The following is a 23,005-nucleotide window of genomic DNA, read 5'->3' as shown; positions in this document are numbered from 1 at the left end:
AGTTCGTACTACTGCTTAATCGGTTACCTACGTATTATTTTTTTATCACAAAAATTAATAATTATATTTAAGTATAATGATATTTTTGGACAAAAATTGCTATTTTGTGACTTCATCCGCGTGTTGATTTTCCGGGATAAAAGTAGCTTATTTATTTCTGCAAACCTTTAACAATACCTACGCAAAAAATTACGTGGATACGTTGCACCATTGCCAAACAAATCACACTATCACATCACACTATAATATTATAAAGGCGAAAGTTTGTATGTGTGTGTGTGTGTGTGTGTGTGTGTGTGTGTATGTTTGTTACTCCTTCACGCTAAAACTACTGGACGGATTGGGCTGAAATTTAGAATGGAGATAGATTATACTCTGGATTAGCACATAGAATACTTTTTATCCCGGAAAATCGAAGAGTTCCCACGGGATTTTTAAAAAACTACATCCACGCGAACGAAGTCGCGGGCATCAGCTAGTAACCTAATAAAATCCTCAAGTACAAACTAACAAACCAATAAACAAACAGACAAACACACTTTCGCATTTATAATATAGCTAGTGATAGCACTCGTAGATAATGTAGCCCTATGATTTCTCCTATTTACCGTATCCATACGATATTATATGATACGGTAGTTAAGGACGAGGAAACAAATTACCAGACTAGATACTTAACCTAAATCTTAATTAATACTGGGAAGTGGGAATGTTACGGAGACGAATAAGGAAATAAGTTTAAAGTTTGGCAAACGCTGATCTGGAACATTGAATTCAGAATCTAAATAGCTAAGGTTATGAAAGCAAGCATTTCTTGTTGGTAGTTGGTACAGCGCGCCCTACCACTGTTTACTTGAAGAGTAAATACCATTGTTAAGATCAGATTGTTACATTGTACGCCTGAACGTGCTTTGTACGACGTTTTGTTTAACGTTCCAGGACTTTGAGGCGTATACGGTACTTAACACGGGACTTACGGAATTGAAATATGAAGTTACGAGTGTGAATGTTCCTGTTTTGACTGCCTACAACAATGTTTGTAGTTTCCAAAACAAAATGGGACCAACTTGTGGATATTGTAGAACAGTTTACAGTGATATTACTTCATTTTTTTTCGGCAAATTATCGTCTCATTTCTTATTTGTTAACAATTGAGTGTGTAAGAAAAACGTATTCATCGTTATCGTAATCGAAAAAAAATGTGTGAAAAAATGTAAACATTCGAATCAACTAATCAAATGGCGGAATTTGACCCTTAATTGGCTGCGAAAAAATGTAAACAGCGAATCAAGCAATCAAAGGACAGACTTTGCCCCTTGATTGGCTGTGAAAAATGTAAACAGCGAATCAATCAATCAAAGGACAGAATTTGCCCCTTGATTGACTGTGAAAAATGTAAACAGCGAATCAAGCAATCAAAGGACAGACTTTGCCCCTTGATTGACTGTGAAAAATGTAAACAGCGAATCAAGCAATCAAAGGACAGACTTTGCCCCTTGATTGACTGTGAAAAATGTAAACAGCGAATCAAGCAATCAAAGGACAGACTTTGCCCCTTGATTGACTGTGAAAAATGTAAACAGCGAATCAAGCAATCAAAGGACAGAATTTGCCCCTTGATTGGCTGTGAAAAATGTAAACAGCGAATCAAGCAATCAAAGGACAGAATTTGCCCCTTGATTGGCTGTGAAAAATGTAAACAGCGAATCAAGCAATCAAAGGACAGAATTTGCCCCTTGATTGGCTGTGAAAAAATGTAAACAGCGAATCAAGCAATCAAAGGGCAGAATTTGCAGTCGACAATTTGCCAATAAAATAGACTCCAAAATATCTACTCATGTGCTAAAAGCAAGCTCTCTCCATCGCGCGCTATAGTATAGTGGTTAACGACCATAATAATATCATAGAATAATAATTTTTGAGTATGGCACAAACATTTTTAGCTGTATGTTAGTAGAGTAGGAACTGAGGCATCGATCAGTAACTCGACCGCCCGGAACTGCGTTGCGGTGTCGTGGCACGATCGATGACACATGGGACTGGGACGCCTTTCAAAATAAACCCCACTTTTCATGACCTGGACGCGGAAGCCTCGTAGATAAGTTTACGTAATTAATTATCACCATTACATCAATTTGTTTTATTTCATTAGTACACCCTTTTCGCTTTCTTTATTTACATAAATTAAATCCTCTACCCCAAGGTTGCCTGGAAGAGATCGCTTTTTATGCAATAAGGCCGCCTATTGTACAAATATTATATTTTGTATGTAATTTGGTGTACAATAAAGAGTATTCTACTTACTTACTTACCTAGGTATATTCGGGAACCTTTGGGTTCCCTAACTAACGAAGCTCTGCTAAATTAATAATGAGTGCTCAAGCCGGGTTTACTTCAAAACGTGATCCACCTACGTCGATTTTGTTCCGGACCCCGACACAGTTACGGGTTACGTGCTGGGCCCTTTTTTACCCGCCTAGAACTACGGGTAAAGAGTTATGTTTTTATCTGTTTATGTATAGGTTTGCTATCTGCATGCCTACCTAACCTACCAAATCACCTAAACATTGGATCGGGCTTAGCCCCAAGGACCAAGGATGTGGCAGAAGATGAAGGAGTTATCTAGATTCTGATAAATGAGTTTAATCTATTGTGGACATAACATCGATGATTGTGGCGGATATAAATTAATATGACAAAAAAAAAATTGTGTAAAAATCAATATTGAATTGGACTTTTCAACATGTCTATAGTTCGTAAATACCTACTTACACACTTGAATGTAACAATGAATCAAAACCATTGATGTCGGATTACTGATTGTCTCGTAATAAGCATTTACATATTTTCAGTTAAAATCGTTAAGAAATTAACAATGTGCGAAGCATGTGCGAAGAGACAATAATTTTCATTTGCATAGCAATTATAACTTTGGAGCGCGTTTCCATTGAAAATATCATCCAGGTAAAACAGAAAAGTCTGCCGAGCGATAAGTAGTGTGTAAACTGTAGCAAATTAAAAAATATTTTACACTAATTGTCGATGTTTTCACTGACCAAAACTTAAGAAGTTTAAGTCGCTAGGGACACTATAAACACTTCTGTAAACACCAGTAAGCATAAGTTATTATTATATTATAGATCTATAAGTAGGTTCTGACTTAGATAAAAATATAGAAACCTAGATAAAGAAAAGTCTATAAAATAGTTTGTCACCCTATTTATCATTTTAAATATCAAATGAATCATATCGTAGGAACGGCATTCCGAACCAGTGGTAAATTATTTGACGATTCAAAAGCACTTGTAAAAGTTTATTTGAATAAAAATCTATTCTATTATATTCTATCAATACAAAAAGATAGTAACTATTTGCTATAGTGCAAAAACTGGTACCTAATCAGAAACATTAATCATCAAATGACTGAGCAACCTTACTTTACCAAAGCACAGAAATAAAGAATATTTATAATAGTACAAGAGCTTTTCAATGTAATGCCGTTAAAATTGCCGTATTGTATCTGCCCAATGGTAACGTGGACCTCTGGGTAACTGCCTTCAAAAACAGTAAAACACTTTATGTTAAAGCTCTTTAAGTTAAAACATAATATTTGCATTTTCAATTGAGTAAAGTAATTTACATTGCTAAGCTTTGAGAAAACCTTGTTTTAACCATTCAGTATTATGTTTTAACTAGTCCCGCCCGCAACTTCGCCCGCGTGGATTTTGGTTTTTCGAAATCCCGTGGGAACTCTTTGATTTTCCGGGACAAAAAGTAGCCTATTGGATAATCCAGGATATTATCTATCTCCATTCCAAATTTCAGCCAAATCCGTCTAGTAGTTTTTGTGTGAAGGAGTAACAAACATACACACACACACACACACACATACACACATACACACAAACTTTCGCTTTTATAATATTAGTGTGATTAGATTTTACATTTAGTTTAAGAAAAGGCGGTAATGGGAAGTAAAACATTGCTTACCTTCATGAAAGAGTATGTTTTGGACATAGACTTATCATATTTGTATACTAATTTACATATGTACGAAAATTTTGGTTATTTACGTATAATAAGTAGGTATTATATATACACACACACGCTCAATATTTATCGTGATATTGACGGCAAGAAACGTAGCAACATTTGAAGGCAGCCTATTTACTTAAGAGGTGCAGTGCAACATTTTTGTGTTAGAGGTACATAAAATACTAGGTAAGTACTTACATAATTCATATTTAAGTATATTATTATTAATTCAATGATTATAAATTCAAACCACGTGAAAATGAGACACAGTTGGGACATAGGTAAATTAGAGTCTTATCTGAGTTAAGTGGGTTTTTCAAAAGTTTCCCTGGAGTCAAAGAGTTTCTGAATTGAAAAAACTCTTTGAATTGATAAAATAAAAGCAACCTGTATATCCTCCGGAATGGAAGCTATCTCTGTATCCAATAGACACTACCCGCGACTTCTTTGTTCACTAGGATTTAGGTTTTAAAAAATCCCGACGGAATTCTTTGCTTTTCCGGGACAAAAATTAGCCTATGCGTATATACGTTGAGAGCTATCTGTGTACAAAATTTGGTCAAAATCGGTTAAACAGATGGGCCGTGAAAAGCAAGCGGACAAACAGACACTATTTGGCATTTAATATTTAGAGTATTATGTACCTAAGCCCTAATTAGCACGAACGTTAAAAAAGCGTTGCGTTAAAACCCGGCGTTACGCTGAACATACAAAGTGCGCGTTAAAAAAGCGTTGACGTGTGAACAGATACTTGGGAATGCTGTTCTATTTGAAACGCTTTTTTAACGGACGTTAAAAAAGCTCTCGTGCGAATGAGGCCTAAGTATGGATAGATCTCACTCCTGACTTTTGAGTCTAATAAAATTATAGTAAGTATCTTTCATCATTGTGCCCATGAGCTATTTTGGCTTTTACGGTAAGTATGCCGAATACCGAACTCTCTTTTGTGTTTAAAACATGAACCAAATTAGCAGGCTGCCTTCTGAAGTTTATTGTTTAAATTTTGTTTTTTATTATCAGAACAATTTGAAAACAACGAGTGTAGTTCAGGGTTCGCAAAGCAACTATTTCCAAGTAAAACTCGTGCTAATTCTGCTGCAGCTCGAAATACCGCGACCCGTGTAACAATACCGCTCTATGTGTAGGGTGGACACGGTATGAAAATTCCTGAAACTGTTCCTGGAAATTTCTGAAAAGCGAAAGTCCGGTCGAGTTTTTTATGAGATGGCTAACCACAAATCCTACCAATAATAATAATAATTAGCGTATTAGTTCAACTATCTATCTGCAAAAACATAGCTCTATACACTTGCTAATTAAAGAGATATTATTAAAAACTCTTTATTTATTTATTAATTAATTAAAAATATCCATATGAAGCGCAATATGAAGCGACTAAAGAATGGTTACAAAAAAGCCCCCGTGCCTTATATCGTGCGAATCTTTCTAAAATTGATAGTGTATTGCCATTGCTTTTTTGGTACGTAATTAATAAAGTACCGGTGCGTAAACAACAATTAATGAAAATGAAAATATCAGAACAGTTCGATATTTTTATTTTTATTAGTTTGTCACAATACTGTAACTCATTAGTTAGTACTAACACAGAAATAAAAGTCTATTTATTTGTATAGAATGCTCTTACGGAGGGCATCTCCCTCATGGAGGGCACTCTTAAAGTACAGCAACTTTTCCATCATATAATACTGAAGGCAGCGTACAACATACCTAAAGCTTCTATAGCTAGACTCAAGGGCTGTGTAGGATTATCCTGGAGTTATTTTTTAAAGTGGTGACCCTACACTCACGTATTTTAAATTTAACGGCGTGCTTCTGCTTACAACCGGTCTTTTCAAATGCAGAATATAACAGATGAAAAATTCCTTGTAAACTTCGTATTGACCGGTCAGATTCTTATAAAGGAACTAAACTAAAGTAGGTTACGGAACATTTTTATTCTACATTTTCACTGAACTTATTTTTCCTAGCGCTGTAACTTGTAAGCTGAAGGTTACTTAACAAGATTTAAGTATATTTTACTTTGTTTTAAAACTACTTTTCAAAATATGTATTAAATAATAATAATTGTAACTGTTAAAAAAATATGGTCAAAATTAACTGTCTTGAAGACATCTGGAAGATCTAGATATGCTATCGAACATTGAAGTATACTTCGATGCTTTTGAAATACATTCTGCGAAAGATGAAATTTTATACTTATTAAAATATCTATCTACCAACCTATAGTGACTAGATCATACTATAACTAGGCATAAATTATGCTTAGATAATTTTAAAATTCATAACTACAAAAACATTTATATTTTTGTTATTTACTTATTTATTGAACTGATTTCGATCCAAGCTTGCATCCTAGAGACATTATATTATTGTAATACTTTTTATTTGTTTTGATTGCTGTTGATTGTTCTTACGGGGTTTTCAATAGATATAAATTCACGTCAGCGTAAACTCGACTCTCGAGCAAAAGCTAGTAGAAAGAACATTAGATAATAGAATCTGTACTTGAATACCGAATAAAATTACAATATACCGATATCATTAACCTTGCCTTTAGAGCAGCTTATCTCGTTAATTTTTGCTTCATTAAATATACAGGGAAGACGTTAAAATATGGCACAAAGGAGACATTACCGAAGAGTTTAATACAGAATACTCGAGACATTAGCGTGAAAAGTTGCCTAAATATTCCAAAAAGCCCTTCTCCCAAAGCTGATGTTGATGTTCCGGTAAATTAAGCACAGGCGAGCCAAACCCTCATTGAGTACCGACGAAAAAACATTAGTACGAAATAATTCATGAACTAGCTCGGATACCTACCTAAGGGCTAAGTGTGGTATAGAATAAATAATAGTGTCTACACTCTACGGGAAAAATACTAAGTGTATTCTACGGGAAAATTCTTATTTCTGTATTGGTATGACCTGAGTAATTAGAACTAACAGTAATAATTAATCAGTAAGATTACTAATCTTCTTATTTAGGTCTGATTTAGAAAATATGTTACGTAATAATCACACTAATATTATAAAGGCGAAAGTTTGTATGTGTGTGTGTGTGTGTGTGTGTATGTTTGTTACTCCTTCACGCAAAAACTACTGGACGGATTTGGCTGAAATTTGGAATGGAGAAAGATAATATCCTGGATTAGCACATAGGCTACTTTTAATCCCGGAAAATCAAAGAGTTCCCACGGGATTTCAAAAAACCTAAATCCACGCGGGCGAAGTCGCGGGAATCGGCTAGTAGGATATAGAGCATGGATAGTTACTATAGTTAGATATATTATCCTCTAGATCTACCTGGTCAAATCATTTCAAAGAAATGGTGAATGCACTGTGTAGAAATATCGATTTTCTATTACTGTGTTAGATACCTTTATGGCTTTTTTTTTGTAAATTATGAATCAAGACAGACTGAAAGACACATTGAGAAGATTCCATTTTGGTGTTCCGTTGTGGACAAGTAGTCCAGTCTATTTTTTACGTTGTTAAGGTGTATGCGACGGGTCTGACCGCGAAGTTCAAATTTAATTTGGTTTTTCGCAATTTGTAAACTAATACTACCACGCAAGCTTATTATGGCATTCTAATTCCGACAGTGGCAGTATCTTCACAGGATTACATAAAAATCTTTACTTGAAAGTGTTCAATTTAAGAAATTAATTAAAATAATGAGTTTGACATGTCGATACTATAGCTAATTTCTTAAACTGGACCCTTTCAAGTAAAGATTTTTATGTAATCCTGTGAAGATGATACTGCCATTGTCGAACTTAAAATGCCATAAGCCTACTTCGTAGAATTAGTTGATATCTTGCGAAAAACCAAATTAATTTTGAATTTCGCGGGCAGACCCGTCTCATGCACCTTAATTTTTATACTTACTACAAAAAAATCCTGGTCACGTTTCTTAAATTATATCACATCACAAGACACGATGCGGTATTAAGAACATCGTTTAATAAACCCGGAAGGCTATCTTAACTCTCGATCACCTCATTATTGGGTGGGTACTAATAAAAATATCCTCAACTCATAAGAACTGACTTTATTTCATCGCTATACAATGCATGATAAACTTTAACTTTAATTATAAACTACTAACTTCTTGAAAACATATTAATAAATCCCAATCTTTTCTGCTTCGAATCAATATCGACCGCTTTTCTTGCCGCCATTTTTCCATCTCCCTCTCCTTGTCTTTTCTTTTTTTTAATTCAACTCTAGGCAAAGGTAAAATCGCTAACAGTCGGCCATTCTGACCTCATGTCTGTCCTCAGACATTCAATAGGCTCCATTGAAACAGTTTCTCATTCCATCAAATTCATAGCCTTATCACCAACTTTTCTTTGATTTTTCTTTGGTTGATTGTATGCGAAGAATTCCATCTTTTCTTTACAGAGTTTCTCATTCCATCAAACTCATAGTTTTATCTTAATCTGATGATTACCATCTTTGCTTTAACCAAGCCACTTCTTTGATTGATTGTTGCATTCGAAGAATTTCAACTTTTCTTGAAAGAGTTTCTCATTCCATCAAACTAATAGTTTTATCTCCATCTGATGATCACCATCTCTGCTTTAATCAAGCAACTTCTTTGGTTGATTGTTGCATTGGAAGAGTTTCAACTTTTCTTGAAAGAGTTTCTCATTCCATCAAACTCATAGCTTTATCTCCATCTGATGATCACCATCTCTGCTTTAATCAAGCAACTTCTTTGGTTGATTGTTGCATTGGAAGAGTTTCAACTTTTCTTGAAAGAGTTTCTCATTCCATCAAACTCATAGCTTTATCTCCATCTGATGATCACCATCTCTGCTTTAATCAAGCAACTTCTTTGGTTGATTGTTGCATTCGAAGAATTTCAACTTTTCTTGAAAGAGTTTCTCATTCCATCAAACTAATAGTTTGATCTTAATCTCATGATCACTATTATGGTCTTTAATTAAACCACATCTTTGGTTGATTGAAACATTCGAAGAATTATTTCGTTTCGGCCATCCTTTTCTTAGAATGTCCTCATTCTTGTATTTCTTGCTTCTTATAACTTCTCCTAATCATCATCTATTCGTAGACATCTTCTATTCATCGACATTAAATATCAACAGCTTTATGATAACTAACGATTCCTCTTTACATGTTATCTAAGCTCGCTAGGCTACTTTGTGTCATGGCAACACGCTCACCCACATGATCACAACAATCTTATTAACTTTATTATTTCCACCATAGTGGCCCTCTCATCAACTTATTGGTCGCAAACTAATAGTCTCAATCTCTTTTTGTGATCGTCATCATATCATATCATTTACGCCATGGCAGCCCGTTCACAAGCTTATTATTACTTGACATCATTGTTTAACTATATCATTTACGCCATAGCAGCCCGCTCACTAGCCTATGGTCGTAAACTTAATAGTCTCATTCTCTTATCAACATCTTAATCATCATCTTAATTAACTATATCATTTACGCCATGTTGGCCCTCTCACCAACCTAATGGTCGTAAACTAATAGTCTCAATCTCTTATTGTGATCGTCATCATATCCACAACGTCATGACATCAGTAAAACATCCACGATCATTATGTCAATGATGCCTGAAAGGAACAAAATAAAAACAATTAAGCAGTATCTGAGTTCTTTAAATAAGTAAATGTAGTGCATTTTTAGAAATATACTCACTTATTATTACTTGACATCATTGTTTAACTATATCATTTACGCCATGGCAGCCCGCTCACTAGCCTATGGTCGTAAACTTAATAGTCTCATTCTCTTATCAACATCTTAATCATCATTTTAATCATCATCTTAATTAACTATATCATTTGCGCCATGTTGGCCCTCTCACCAACCTAATGGCCGCAAACTAATAGTCTCAATCTCTTATTGTGATCGTCATCATATCCACAACGTCATGACATCAGTAAAATATCCATGATCATTATGTCAATGATGCCTGAAAGTAACAAAATAAAAACAATTAAGCAGTATCTGAGTTCTTTAAATAAGTAAATGTAGTGCAACTTTAGAAATATACTCACTTATTATTACTTGACATCATTGTTTAACTATATCATTTACGCCATGGCAGCCCGCTCACTAGCCTATGGTCGTAAACTTAATAGTCTCATTCTCTTATCAACATCTTAATCATCATTTTAATCATCATCTTAATTAACTATATCATTTGCGCCATGTTGGCCCTCTCACCAACCTAATGGCCGCAAACTAATAGTCTCAATCTCTTATTGTGATCGTCATCATATCCACAACGTCATGACATCAGTAAAATATCCATGATCATTATGTCAATGATGCCTGAAAGTAACAAAATAAAAACAATTAAGCAGTATCTGAGTTCTTTAAATAAGTAAATGTAGTGCAACTTTAGAAATATACTCACTTATTATTACTTGACATCATTGTTTAACTATATCATTTACGCCATGGCAGCCCGCTCACTAGCCTATGGTCGTAAACTTAATAGTCTCATTCTCTTATCAACATCTTAATCATCATTTTAATCATCATCTTAATTAACTATATCATTTACGCCATGTTGGCCCTCTCACCAACCTAATGGTCGTAAACTAATAGTCTCAATCTCTTATTGTGATTGTCATCATATCCACAACGTCATGACATCAGTAAAATATCCATGATCATTATGTCAATGATGCCTGAAAGGAACAAAATAAAAACAATTAAGCAGTATCTGAGTTCTTTAAATAAGTAAATGCAGTGTTTAACTTTAGAAATATACTCGCTTATTATTACGTGTCATCATTATTTAACTATATCATTTGCGCCATGGTGGCCCTCTCTCCAACCTAATGGTCGCAAACTAATAGTCTCATTCTCTTATTGTAATCGTTATCATATCCATAACGTCATAGCAACATTCTTATTTTGGTATAATATCTTCTGATCGTTTCAATAGCTCATTTGTTTCTTGTAAGTCATTAATCTCTCTATTAAACTATGATCTTTAATAAGTCGTTAATTGTAGCGCATTTACGCCTTGATCATCATTATAGATTGTTGCTGAAACAGAAAGAAAACACAAAGCAGCAACAAAATCGCAATTAAACATTTATCAAAGCATTATGGTACCTGATTTTTGTTTACTTTTAGTTTTACTTATGTATAAAATAAAATGAACTTTTATGTATCTACCCAATTACATTAAGACTTCAGGATTTAAATTAACTAGCATTTTTATAAAGGACAAGAACAATCTAAGCCTACGGATTTACATTCTAGACCATTTTAAAACAATCGATTATTCATATGAATCTGTGTTTGTATTAAATTCCTCACTAAATTTATCATTGGTTGGAACTGAAAATGTTATTCAAGGTTTCATTTTCTCAGCTGTCGCTATTATATACATTTGTATTGAGCTTAGTGTACTATCTACATTGCTTACTTCATTGCGGTCATATCCTAGCACTTTGTCATTATAACCTATGGGAAACTTTCCATCGAGCATCACGCAGTACTACCATTATGCTGCTGTATTAAACATTTTTAAAAGTCTGTATTCAATATTATATAATATTCTTGTGCTTTGAACCTTACAATTGCAATTTTTTTGTACGTCATAATAATAATTTGCCATTTATTTCTCATCGGATGCAACAGCCTCAGTGTTTTCAATGCAAGCTTTACAAGCAAGATGATGAAATTTCATAGTCAAGATATTCTAATCTAGTCTGGCGAAATTAAAGTAAGTTTAGCTTCTCTAAGCATTTCTAATGCTTGTTGTTATTTATAAATGCCTTCGTCAATAGTTTTAAATAAAATAATATCACCCATTAAGCTAGAAGGAACTCTAAGTATCATTTCCGGGACCATATTTTGTTAATTAGCCGTTGAAGAAGAAGACTGGAGTAGTGCAAATACCAGAGAGCATTCAGTTATACCTAAAGTGGCTTAGAATTAGGTACAATTATATAAACAAATTATTGTGTCTGGAAGTTCTGTCAAATCTTCTCATGTCAATATATTGAAACCTTTTGGTAATAGTAATTGAAGCATAAGTTAAGGGTTTGGTGTGAGTAAGTGAGCCAGGGTAAGTAGGTATGTATAACATAAGCGTTTATAATTTCATTTACCTACTGAGTTGATTTTTAGGGTTCTCTGTATCTTAGCAGTATGCTATAATGCATTAGTAAACCCTTTAATATTGGCCATTCATCAGTGTGAATTTTAGAATATGTAAATCTTTATCGCATTAATTCTCTTATTATGTTGTGACTTGTGACCCGTGGCCATAAAGGACTTCCTGTTCTCGCTGAGTTAGAAGTTAGTAGTTAGTACCAGGGTGCTCAAACTTAGTACAAAAGTAGGGAAATGTATTCCGTATTATACTGCAAAATTACATAGTACGCAAAATTCTGCGTTCTTATACTAAAATAACAATATTTTAATTTGGCAGTGTTGTAATCAAGTAATTTAACGTCCAAGTGCAGAGGACACTAGAACTGCGTATGTTTTTAAAAAAATCTTCAATAAATGGCGGTATGTGGCATCTTGTAGGTGTATCAGCTCATGTAAAAACTACTAAAGTGGTAGCTTTTATAAAAAACTTCATTTTTTATAATTTTAATTTTTATAAAAGCAATTATTAATTTTTTTAAAGAAATTATTTTCTTGTAAAAAATTAGATAAGACACTAACTGTCACGTTGTTTTTGCACTAAATTGTTATTGCCTTTGAGTTAAGCTATCATTCCTGCGGTCAAGTTCATCACAGTGATATATTTTGAGCAAGTGAGTTAAGAATCTTGTTCAATAAGTAATTTGTTAGTAGACAAGGACTTTTGTATTTATATAAAGTGAAAGTATATTAATTATAGTATAATCAGCAAAACATTTTAGTTACGATTTTAATGATCAATTTTGTTTTAAATAAGTATAGAAATTATAAATCATCCTAAAAATATTCCGGGCAGATATTTTGAATGGTCAAATAAAATGGACGCATAAATTGTCAAACATCGAATCCCTTCCGTCACCTGGCCATTGAAAAATCGGCCCAGAACTTACAAACAAACAAACAATACAATACAAACCTTAAATTATAGAAAAAGTACCTAGTATAATATAATAATATTTATGCGCCATCGTAGGCACTATAGCTATAATACCTATATACGCACGTATAGATTCAACTACCTTAGATGTAAATAATATAATAGTGTAATTGATAGTTCTAAATTTGAAATCTAGGGCACTAGTGATGCATTTCCAAATTAAGGCCCGTAGTTTGGTCTCTATTTCCTATATTTACAAAGTATTTTGTGGTTAGTACCAATTGTTTCAGCAAAGACGATTCCGTCTTTCTATTAGCACTCGAAGTAGACGAATTTGATGTACTTGATAACGAACGTTGTCGTTTGCGGTTCTTTGGCCGCTTTTAAAGCTTACTGTAGTGTTAATCTAGTGTTAGAGTGTTAATCATTTCAGGCATGGTCCACGCGAGTTGAGTTACATTGTAATAACAATGTTTTACTAATAATTCCAAATGTTCATTGAAAATGTTACAATAAAACTAAAAGTTAGCCTTTACTAATTACTACTGTACAAATCATGCTCGCGTGGAATGGTGCCAAAAATACTGGCCACATTTCCGCGCTGGACATCCAAACAATTGTTACAAATGTTTTATAATATCTGCACTATTGACCCATATTCGAATATCCATCGTGTGCTACTGCGCTAAAAAAAATGCCTAATGCATCGTTTTAGTAATCTAAAACCATCATCGCATTATTGTCTCTCTAATGAAAATGGTTTGGAGCATATCGGCTGGATGGTTTCAAAATCTTTAACGGACGCATGTAAAACCATTTTTTTTTTACAAGAATAAAGAATTCTAAATTTGAATTGAAAGCTTCTACGAAATAATGAATGAGTATTGAGTAAGAACATTTAACTTTTAGAAGTAAAAGATTTTATAATTTTCCCGCGCACATATTTCTACATATTTTTTTTTTGAAATGTACGAATACTCTATGGTGGTTGTTATGGTGTCTCTACACTTGTAACAGTTCAGTAGCAGACAGTAGTCAGCAGCTATAATTACCCAACAAACACAGACCTACATGCATGCGTCTAGAATAACCATTACACTTTAATCTTATTAATTATTTTATTTATTTAATTTTTCCAAAAACAAATATTCAATAAGTAGATACATACTTAATTTTTCTTTGACTAAAAAGAAAATATTGAAATGAAATCCCAGAAAAATAAAACCTGGCTGTACGGTCTACGACCTTTGCCTTTTCTAAAGAGGATAAATTAAAAAAAACTTTTGCTATTACCAACTAATTAAATATTTTCAAACATATTATGAAAATAATCATATTTACTGATAATAATCATTTGTAATCGAAACAAAATCAATTAATTACTCAATTAAAACTCTTGAATTACATTAAATGAATAATAAATAGTATACTCACAAAATTGTGGGCGTTGAGTAATCTTCACTTCGGAACTAATAAAAATATCCTCAACTCATAAGAACTGACTTTATTTCATCGCTATACAATGCATGATAAACTTTAACTTTAATTATAAACTACTAACTTCTTGAAAACATATTAATAAATCCCAATCTTTTCTGCTTCGAATCAATATCGACCGCTTTTCTTGCCGCCATTTTTCCATCTCCCTCTCCTTGTCTTTTCTTTTTTTTAATTCAACTCTAGGCAAAGGTAAAATCGCTAACAGTACCTACTAAAAAACTTAAAAATGACATCTCTCTGATTTCCTGACCACCCACGTTGCTACTGTTAGACTATCATTAAGCACCTACATCCTATTTATAAATCCATTTTTAAAGTTTCAACAAAAAATCTGACTTCATTAATGCTATTGAAATGCAATTTGCTTTGCAAAAATCGTGTTTTTGTTAATTACCTACTTAAAAATCGCTTTTTAATTATTTAAGTCCAGTAGTAGAATTCACTTACATTGGTAAGTTATTTCTAAGTACTTACTTGAATATTATTGTTTTTTTTAGAGAATTCTTGATTAGTTACGTGATGTCTTAAAATTTCTGCAGTGCAAGAATAATTCAGTCATTTTCTTCACCTTGTCGTTAGTAGGTATTCAATAGGTATTTCCTTGTATAAGTGCATATTATAACTTGTTTAGATTTTTTAGAAAATCGATCTACTTTCCGCCAAAATGAGAACATCCTTATTCTGTAAAATCTGTTAAAAACTAACCACTACAGAATTTCCCTGGTTCAAAAGGACCACCAAGAAACAGGATGTGTCGAAAACTCTTTGGCACGAACACTATAGAGTTGAAATTTAAAATCGCTTTGCCGCGTTCTAATATTAGCGAGATTTTTTTCCCTCGCACGTGCTTAAGTGCCATATACACGTGGATGAGAATTTAAACCACCAACAGATGTACCGACATGTCGTTCCAGCCCAGGCAGCGTTTCAATTTAAATATTACTCTGCCTATTCCGTACCTCAAAAGGAAAAAAAGGAACTCTTATAGCATCACTTCGTTGTCTGTCTGTCTTGTCTGTCAAGAAACCTCATAGGGTACTTCTCGTTGACCTAGAATCATGTAAATTACCAGGTAGGTAAGTCTAATAGCACAAGTAAAGGGAAAATCCGAAAACCATGAGTTTGTGGTTACATCACAAGAAAGATTAAATATCACGAACATAATTTGTTTACAAAATCACATATAGATGGCTACGTTCGTCATTAACTTGCAGATTTTAGTATACTGGTTTGAGGTTTCTTGTACGATGATGCGGAACTCTTCGTCCGACTTTTTTCGGTTTTTTCTCCAACAGTTCAAAGTCTCAGTTCACTCTCTAAATCTGTGCCGATTACCTATCTATTCTATTTTACTGTCGGTAAATAAATTACCGATGCGCAATCAACTAATTTTGTATATACCTACCTACGTAGACCCCAAGTCGTCGCATCAGTAATATTGAACGTGAATAAGCCATCATCACGATTTGCGAGCATTGTACGTGTCATTAATCATCATTTCCATAATATAGCAATAATGTAAGCATTAACTAGCAATCAATAAACTTTGTAATACAAGCATTTTCTATCATTGTGCGATTTTGAGCTGTACAAATCCGCTGCCGACCAATTAGGTTTGAAAGTTGGAACATGTGTAGATATTTTTTGAAATGTACACAGACACACTATGAACTATGAAGTAACAAGTGAACTCAGAATGAACTCGTCTGATTGGCGACACAGAACCACGTCGTGTGGAGTTCAATTAGTTCAAAACATCGATTGGATGAATAGTAGGTAATTTAATTTCCTATTTTTAACCCCCGACCCAAAAAGAGGGGTGTTATAAGTTTGACGTGTGTATCTGTGTATCTGTCTGTGGCATCGTAGCGCCTAAACGAATGAACCGATTTTAATTTAGTTTTTTTTTGTTTGAAAGGTGGCTTGATCGAGAGTGTTCTTAGCTATAATCCAAAAAAATTGGTTCAGCCATTTAAAAGTTATCAGCTCTTTTCTAGTTTTCTCGTAGAAAAGAAGGTTAACTAACCGTTTGGTTCATAATATTATGTCAATTGACAAATGTCAAGCTGTCGAGATGGACGTTGCCTAGATACATAATTATTTATTTGAAAATGATGTTTTGGAAAACTCAAATACTTTGGATAGCTATAATCCTAGAAAATCAGTTCAGCCGTTTGAAAGTTATCAGCTCTTTTCTAGTTACTGTAACCTTCACTTGTCGGGGGTGTTATAAATTTTTAATTTACACTTGTATCGTCTACTTTTGAGCGGTACTATTTTTTATACCTACGAAAGTGGAAGTGATGACATCGGTTCCGAGCCACGGTCGCTAACTAATCAAAGGGCCTCATAAGAAAGCTCAGAGTCACTCAGCGGGCGATGGAAAGAGCTATGCTTGGAGTTTCTCTACGTGATCAAATCAGAAATGAGGAGATCCAAAGTAACCGACATGGCTCAGCGGGTTTCGAAACTGAAATAGCAATGGGCAGGGCAGTTCCGAAAACCGGTAGACGTTTGAGGTCCCAAGGTGTTTAAATGACGATCTCATTGGAAGGCACCCCCCCATGAGGAGGGCAGACGGCATCAAACGAGTCGCAGAAAGCCGTTGGATTCAGGCGGTGCAAGACGGTAGCATGTGGGAGTCCCTACAAGACATCTATGTTCAGTGAGTGGACGTATGTCGGTTGATGATAATGATTTAGTTTTATTACAAGCAAAACTTTATCGCCTAACAGCAATTAGGATTACAGTAGATAGAGTATGAAAACAAAAATTTGAAAAGCAGCTCAATTGTGAACCTTTTTCTTTTTGAAAATCAATTGAAAAATTCTATACTAGAATTCTATAACCAGAGCTTTTATTATCAGAAAATATCTTTCACTACAGAATAGAGATTGAAAGCCTGGTAGATAAACACAATTAAACTTTAAATAATTCATTGTTCCCATACAAAAATAGCAATAAAGTAACGAAACTAGTTTGTTTAGTGAATCTAAATGACCATATGAATATTTATTGCAAACTGCAGCGGATTTATATTCTAAATTTATTTTACTGACTTTTAACTTTTAGTTAGGTTAATAAAACAGAAATATCTAGGTGCTTACTTACGAGAGCATGGAAGTATGAAATAGCCAATCTGTGGGATTAAGATGCAGCATCAAAGGTCAAAGATTACTTTGAGAAAATTTTGAATGTTTGTTTGGTATTTTTATGAACACCGCTAAATAATCAATCGGGTCACGGGTTTGCCGGTAAAACCAGGCGGTTATTGAATTCCATCTGTTTTGTAGTGCTTTTTACTTTATTCTTGGCTTAAGTAATTATTACCAGACAAAATACATTCATCTTTCATTTTACGCCAAAACAGTCAGTTTGCGAAGGTTTACAAAGTTTGTCGTAACTTGTACTGCTGTACATATACCGCAGGTGCATTGCGAACAGCCAACAAGGATTACCGCCGCCAATTTATCGCCCGCTCCCCAGTTATTACCAATTAATTGAAATATATCGAGCGATAACGCAATTGGATAACATTTCGACAGTTACTTTTTCCACTCAATTATTTATTTGAATGTTTGTTTGGTATTTTTGTGAACACCGCTAATTGTTGCGGTCATCGGTTTGCCTGTAAAACCAGCTGGTTATTAAATTCGATAATATTATTATTATTAATTTTAGTTTTATATGAGATACATTACATAGGTATATAATATGGTAGGTGCATGATTATTTATAGATGTTGACCGCAACTTAGTCCGCTAGGATTTAGGTTTTTAAAAATCCTGTGGGAACTCTTTGAATTTCCGGAACTAAATGTAGCCTATTTGCTTCCATGGGACGCGCAAGCTACCTAATAACTATATCTCTGTACTAGGTCAACGGGAAGTAGGTACCCTTTAGGTTTTCTTGACAGACACGATAGACGGACAGATGGACGGACGGAGGGACGAACGGACAAACTGACAGACAGACAGACTACATAGTGATCCTATAAGGGTTCCGTTTTTCCTTTTGAGGAACCCTAAAAAGAACTAAGAAGTACCCTAACCGGGAACAGTAATGCACATTATTAGGTACATAATTTTATAGAACAATAAAAATATACTTAGGTATTTTTTTCGCAAACATGCCTATGTCCCGCAAATCACGTACGCATCTTCTTATCACCGTTCCATATGTTATAATAATCTTTAACCATACATTACGAACCCAAGTATTTCTTACACATTAAAATACCCAATTAACGAAATAATAGCTACTTGTTTTATTACTGGAGTCAATTGATCGGAACATGTTTAGGCAGAAAATTAAAATGATTTATGAAGATTAAATTATTTAGTTCAAAGTGCATCTAAAACATTATTTAGGTAGGTAGTAAAATAAGTACTTAATTGGTTATTCCAGATAATAATAAGTATATGATATATTAATAAATATTATGATAGTAGAATTGATTATTTGTTCTTCTAATTTTAATAGAACTAAGACATTTTTCGAAAGTCTAGATAAATCTTTAGTTTGCTGTCCAAATTGCAGTAGGTAGGTACCTACCTAGTAGGTCCGTGATTGTAATTTTTTCCACAGCTTTAGCTAATGCCCGTGAGTTCTTTTGAATAGATATAGATTTTTTAAGGTCCATGGGAACTTCTTGATTTTTTATCTGCACAAATTCTTAGGTAAGTATTTGCAAGAAACAAATACCTAAGTAGGTATTTTGATTGTTTATCAATCGCTCAAATCAATTGACGCAGCATTCAGCAAAAATGTTTACTTACTAAAAAACTCTACTATGTAGGTATAGTACGCGACAGGTTGAGATGGCAATCGGGGTATGAGACGGAGGGACGCCCCGCACACCCGCACGTCACCCGCAGCGGGTTAAGTAGCGCTAATTACTCGCACTGGTTGCAAAAGATCAATGATGATTGATGAGAATGTGATCAGTCCGCTGCACGAGTAGGTCAGACGCAAGAGATAACAGTGCGTCTCTAAAATATGCCAGTCTGATGTCGACATACCTACCTACTTATCTGGGGAATTTCTAATTCCTTTCGCTTATTTCTTTGTTTTTAGCGTCCGTACCGTACCGTACCGTCAAAAGGAAAAAACGGAACCCTTATAGGATCTCTTTGTTGTCTGTCTGTATGTCCGTCCGTCCGTCCGTCCGTCGTGTCCTTGGAGTTCTGTGCGTAAAACACATCGATGCGTAAAACAAAATTAGCCACAATATCAAACAGGTACTCAGTGTATTGTATTATACTGTAGGTACACTGTGTATGTGTGATTAAACATGTGTGTTTAAAGTTTTAACTCGGCTAAACTCAGCTGTAACAACATTGCAATTATACAACTCAATTACGCTTTATTGTATAATCAGACCGCTAACAGAGGAGCTGCTGATAAACAGAACGGTGTAATTACACTTCTGACCAACATCCTTTTTTTCTTTTTAACCCCCGACCAAAAAAGAGGGGTGTTATAAGTTTGACGTGTGTATCTGTGTGTCTGTGTATCTGTGTATCTGTCTGTGGCATCGTAGCGCCTAAACGAATGAACCGATTTTAATTTACTTTTTTTTGTTTGAAAGGTGGCTTGATCGAGAGTGTTCTTAGCTATAATCCAAAAAAATTGGTGCAGCCGTTTAAGAGTTATCAGCTCTTTTCTAGTTTTCTTGTATAAAAGAAGGTTACATAACCGTTAGGTTCATAATATTATGTCAATAGACAAATGTCAAGCTGTCAAGATGGACGTTGCCTAAATACATAATTATTTATTTGAAAATGATGTTTTGGAAAATTCAGATACTTTGGATCGTAGGCGCGGAATAGTCCGAGAAAATTGGTTCAGCCGTTTGAAAGTTATCAGGTCTTTTCGGTCTTTTCTAGTTACTGTAACCTTCACTTGTCGGGGGTGTTATAAATTTTTAATTTACACTTGTTAATCCGGAAGTTTTTGGCCCACTGAATACTTGCAAATCGAAATCCAAGCAAAACGGCCTGAAACTGTACTGAAAGTCTTAAGTTCATCATTTTGATCACTAAATAAGTACAAAACAAACTTGAACTCATTTTCAAGCAAAACAGTCTCAATCTCATGATAGTTCCTGCATCAAACAGTGCTAAAATGTTCGTGATTTCGATCAAAACGGTACAATTATAATAAAGTGTCAACAGCTTTCCTACTTTTTAACCCCCGACCCAAAAAGAGGGGTGTTATAAGTTTGACGTGTATATCTGTATGTCTGTCTGTGGCATCGTAGCTCCTAAACGAATGGACCGATTTTAATTTTGTTTTTTTTGTTTGAAAGGTGGCTTGATCGAGAGTGTTCTTAGCTATAATCAAAGAAAATCAGTTCAGCCGTTTGAAAGTTATCAGCTCTTTTCTAGTTTTCTAGTTTTAGCGATTTAGCGTTCCGGTACGATGCCGTGTAGAAACAGATAAAGGGAATGAGTTTAATAAATCTGACATACCTCTTCCAAGTTAGCCCGCTTCCAACTTAGACTGCATCACCACCAGGTGAGATTGTCAGTCAGGCTAACTTGCAATAGAATAAAAAAAAGCTATCATTCTGTTTTCGGTCCTTTAAAATTTCATTTCGTGCTATTATACCGTTTTGGACTTCGTCTGTGTTGGTGTTAGCTGGCGGGCGTGCTCTGCCTTTTTGGAGTGTTTTTTTTTTTGTTAAAACTGACTGGAAAGCGCTCTAAGGGGGTGCCGTGCTCTCTAAGGGGGTATGTCGGCGAGCGCCGGCACAGACGGGGTCCATACTTGTATAGTTTAACTAACTTGTTACAAATAACTACAAACTTGACATTGGCTAATCTTTGTAAAGCCAGACGAGAGAGAGAAAAAAAACACCGTTTTGTGCGCCAGCTCCTATAGTAGTGTGTACAAAGATTGTATGTTTGGACAGCTTGAACTTGACACTATCAACATGGATCAACGTATATAGGTACGCTTGTTAGTCGTTGTGCAGTTGACCTCAGTATTTGACTGTTTTTTTCATGCAGATCAAAGGTTCTTTTAATGATGGGGCTTTATTGAAAAGTTTTATACTGATTGGTTTGGGAGTTATGACATTTTTAATCAATTTTATTTTATAAACTCATTTCTATAGTTTCATAGTTAGTTAGGTAAGTACCTACCTAATTTGTATTCCATAATGTTTTTAGGGTTTCGTACCCGGGGCTCTATTACTAAGCCTCCGCTGTCCGTCCGTTTGTCTGTGCTGTATCTCATAAACCGTAGATAATAAGTAATAACTTAAAGTTAAAAATTTCACAGAGTGTGTATTTCTATTGATGCTTCGTATAACAACATAGGTAGTAAATAGGTAGGCTAGGTACTTAAATCTAAGCTTACTTCATGGAACTCTAGCTAGATTTAACTCGTAGGTAGGTAGCTAAGTCTTAGGTATTCTTAGTAGATAAATGGATTTTTTTTACTGAATTATAGGACCTCGCTTTGTGCAAAGACAACCTATACTAACCTACCCATTTGAAAAGTTCTACCAAATTTTGCTCAAGCAATCTATACAATAACAGTAGGTAACTACAACTAAATAGTAAGGTAACTACCTACTTTAAAAAAAGTTTGAGTGCTGTAAGAAGGTAGGAAAAGCACTTAGGTACAAAATTGAAAAGTTTAGTAATTTACCCATACCACGCATCAACAGGTTGACCGGCTTGGCTTTGTGGTTTGATTATAAACAATCGATTAACTGTCGCACATAAACAATAATATTGATTGAGTAGTTTCGGCACCAAAACCGAACCGGCAAGGTGCGGTTCGACTTGCGCCTGAGTCCATACACCGAACACGGTGCACTGCATTCTTCCAAGAGGGAGAGGGATTGGGTTGCATTCTTAAAACTAGATTCCTTACCGATTCACACAATACATCCACTAAAACAACACAGAAACCACTTCACTATGTTGTTGACATACATTTATTGTACAAACTCTTTCATACACACACGAAAAATTAAAATATTTCCTTCACTTTTTACATCACTACCGAAAAATTGACACAAAAATAGGTACACGACCGATTAGGCGGGCGCATTAAAAGCAAACTGGTTAGTTCATTCGACTTGTCCGTCCGACGCGGAATGCTATTGTTTTGTCTCTTTCCTTTGTAAGGATGGGGAACAGTCGTCTCGTTTGCTCGGAGAAAGGCGCCAATGCGCGGGCGCCGACTTCTTCCTCCGGGATTCGAGTCTCAAGAAACAAAAGCTCTTTTGAAACAAGTCTGGTTAGTGGTTCAATGCTTGGCCTCAGGAGGCTCTCAAAGAAATTATGAGTGTTGAGTTTGAGTACCTAAATAAGTAGGATCATTTTGACGCTAAATAGACGGGCTTTTCTTTTATGTCAAACCTGAACCAACCCAAAAGCTCATTTTA

General features: G+C 34.7%; 1 protein-coding gene across 1 annotated transcript in view; it reads right to left on the bottom strand.

Annotated features, from left to right (window-relative positions):
- Positions 1-22,663, bottom strand: part of LOC123873044 (interference hedgehog) — a 62,397-nt gene extending 39,734 nt beyond the window's left edge. The window contains exon 1 of the mRNA XM_045917707.1: positions 22,489-22,663. The gene's annotated coding sequence lies outside the window, so the exon portion shown is untranslated. The remainder of the gene's footprint in view (positions 1-22,488) is intronic.
- Between the last annotated feature and the right edge of the window lie 342 nt (positions 22,664-23,005).

Source organism: Maniola jurtina, chromosome 16, assembly GCF_905333055.1.
Source record: "Maniola jurtina chromosome 16, ilManJurt1.1, whole genome shotgun sequence".
NCBI classification, from domain to species: domain Eukaryota; kingdom Metazoa; phylum Arthropoda; class Insecta; order Lepidoptera; family Nymphalidae; genus Maniola; species Maniola jurtina.
The sequence above is the reverse complement of the archived record's forward strand: the minus strand, read 5'-3'. Positions and strand labels throughout refer to the sequence as shown.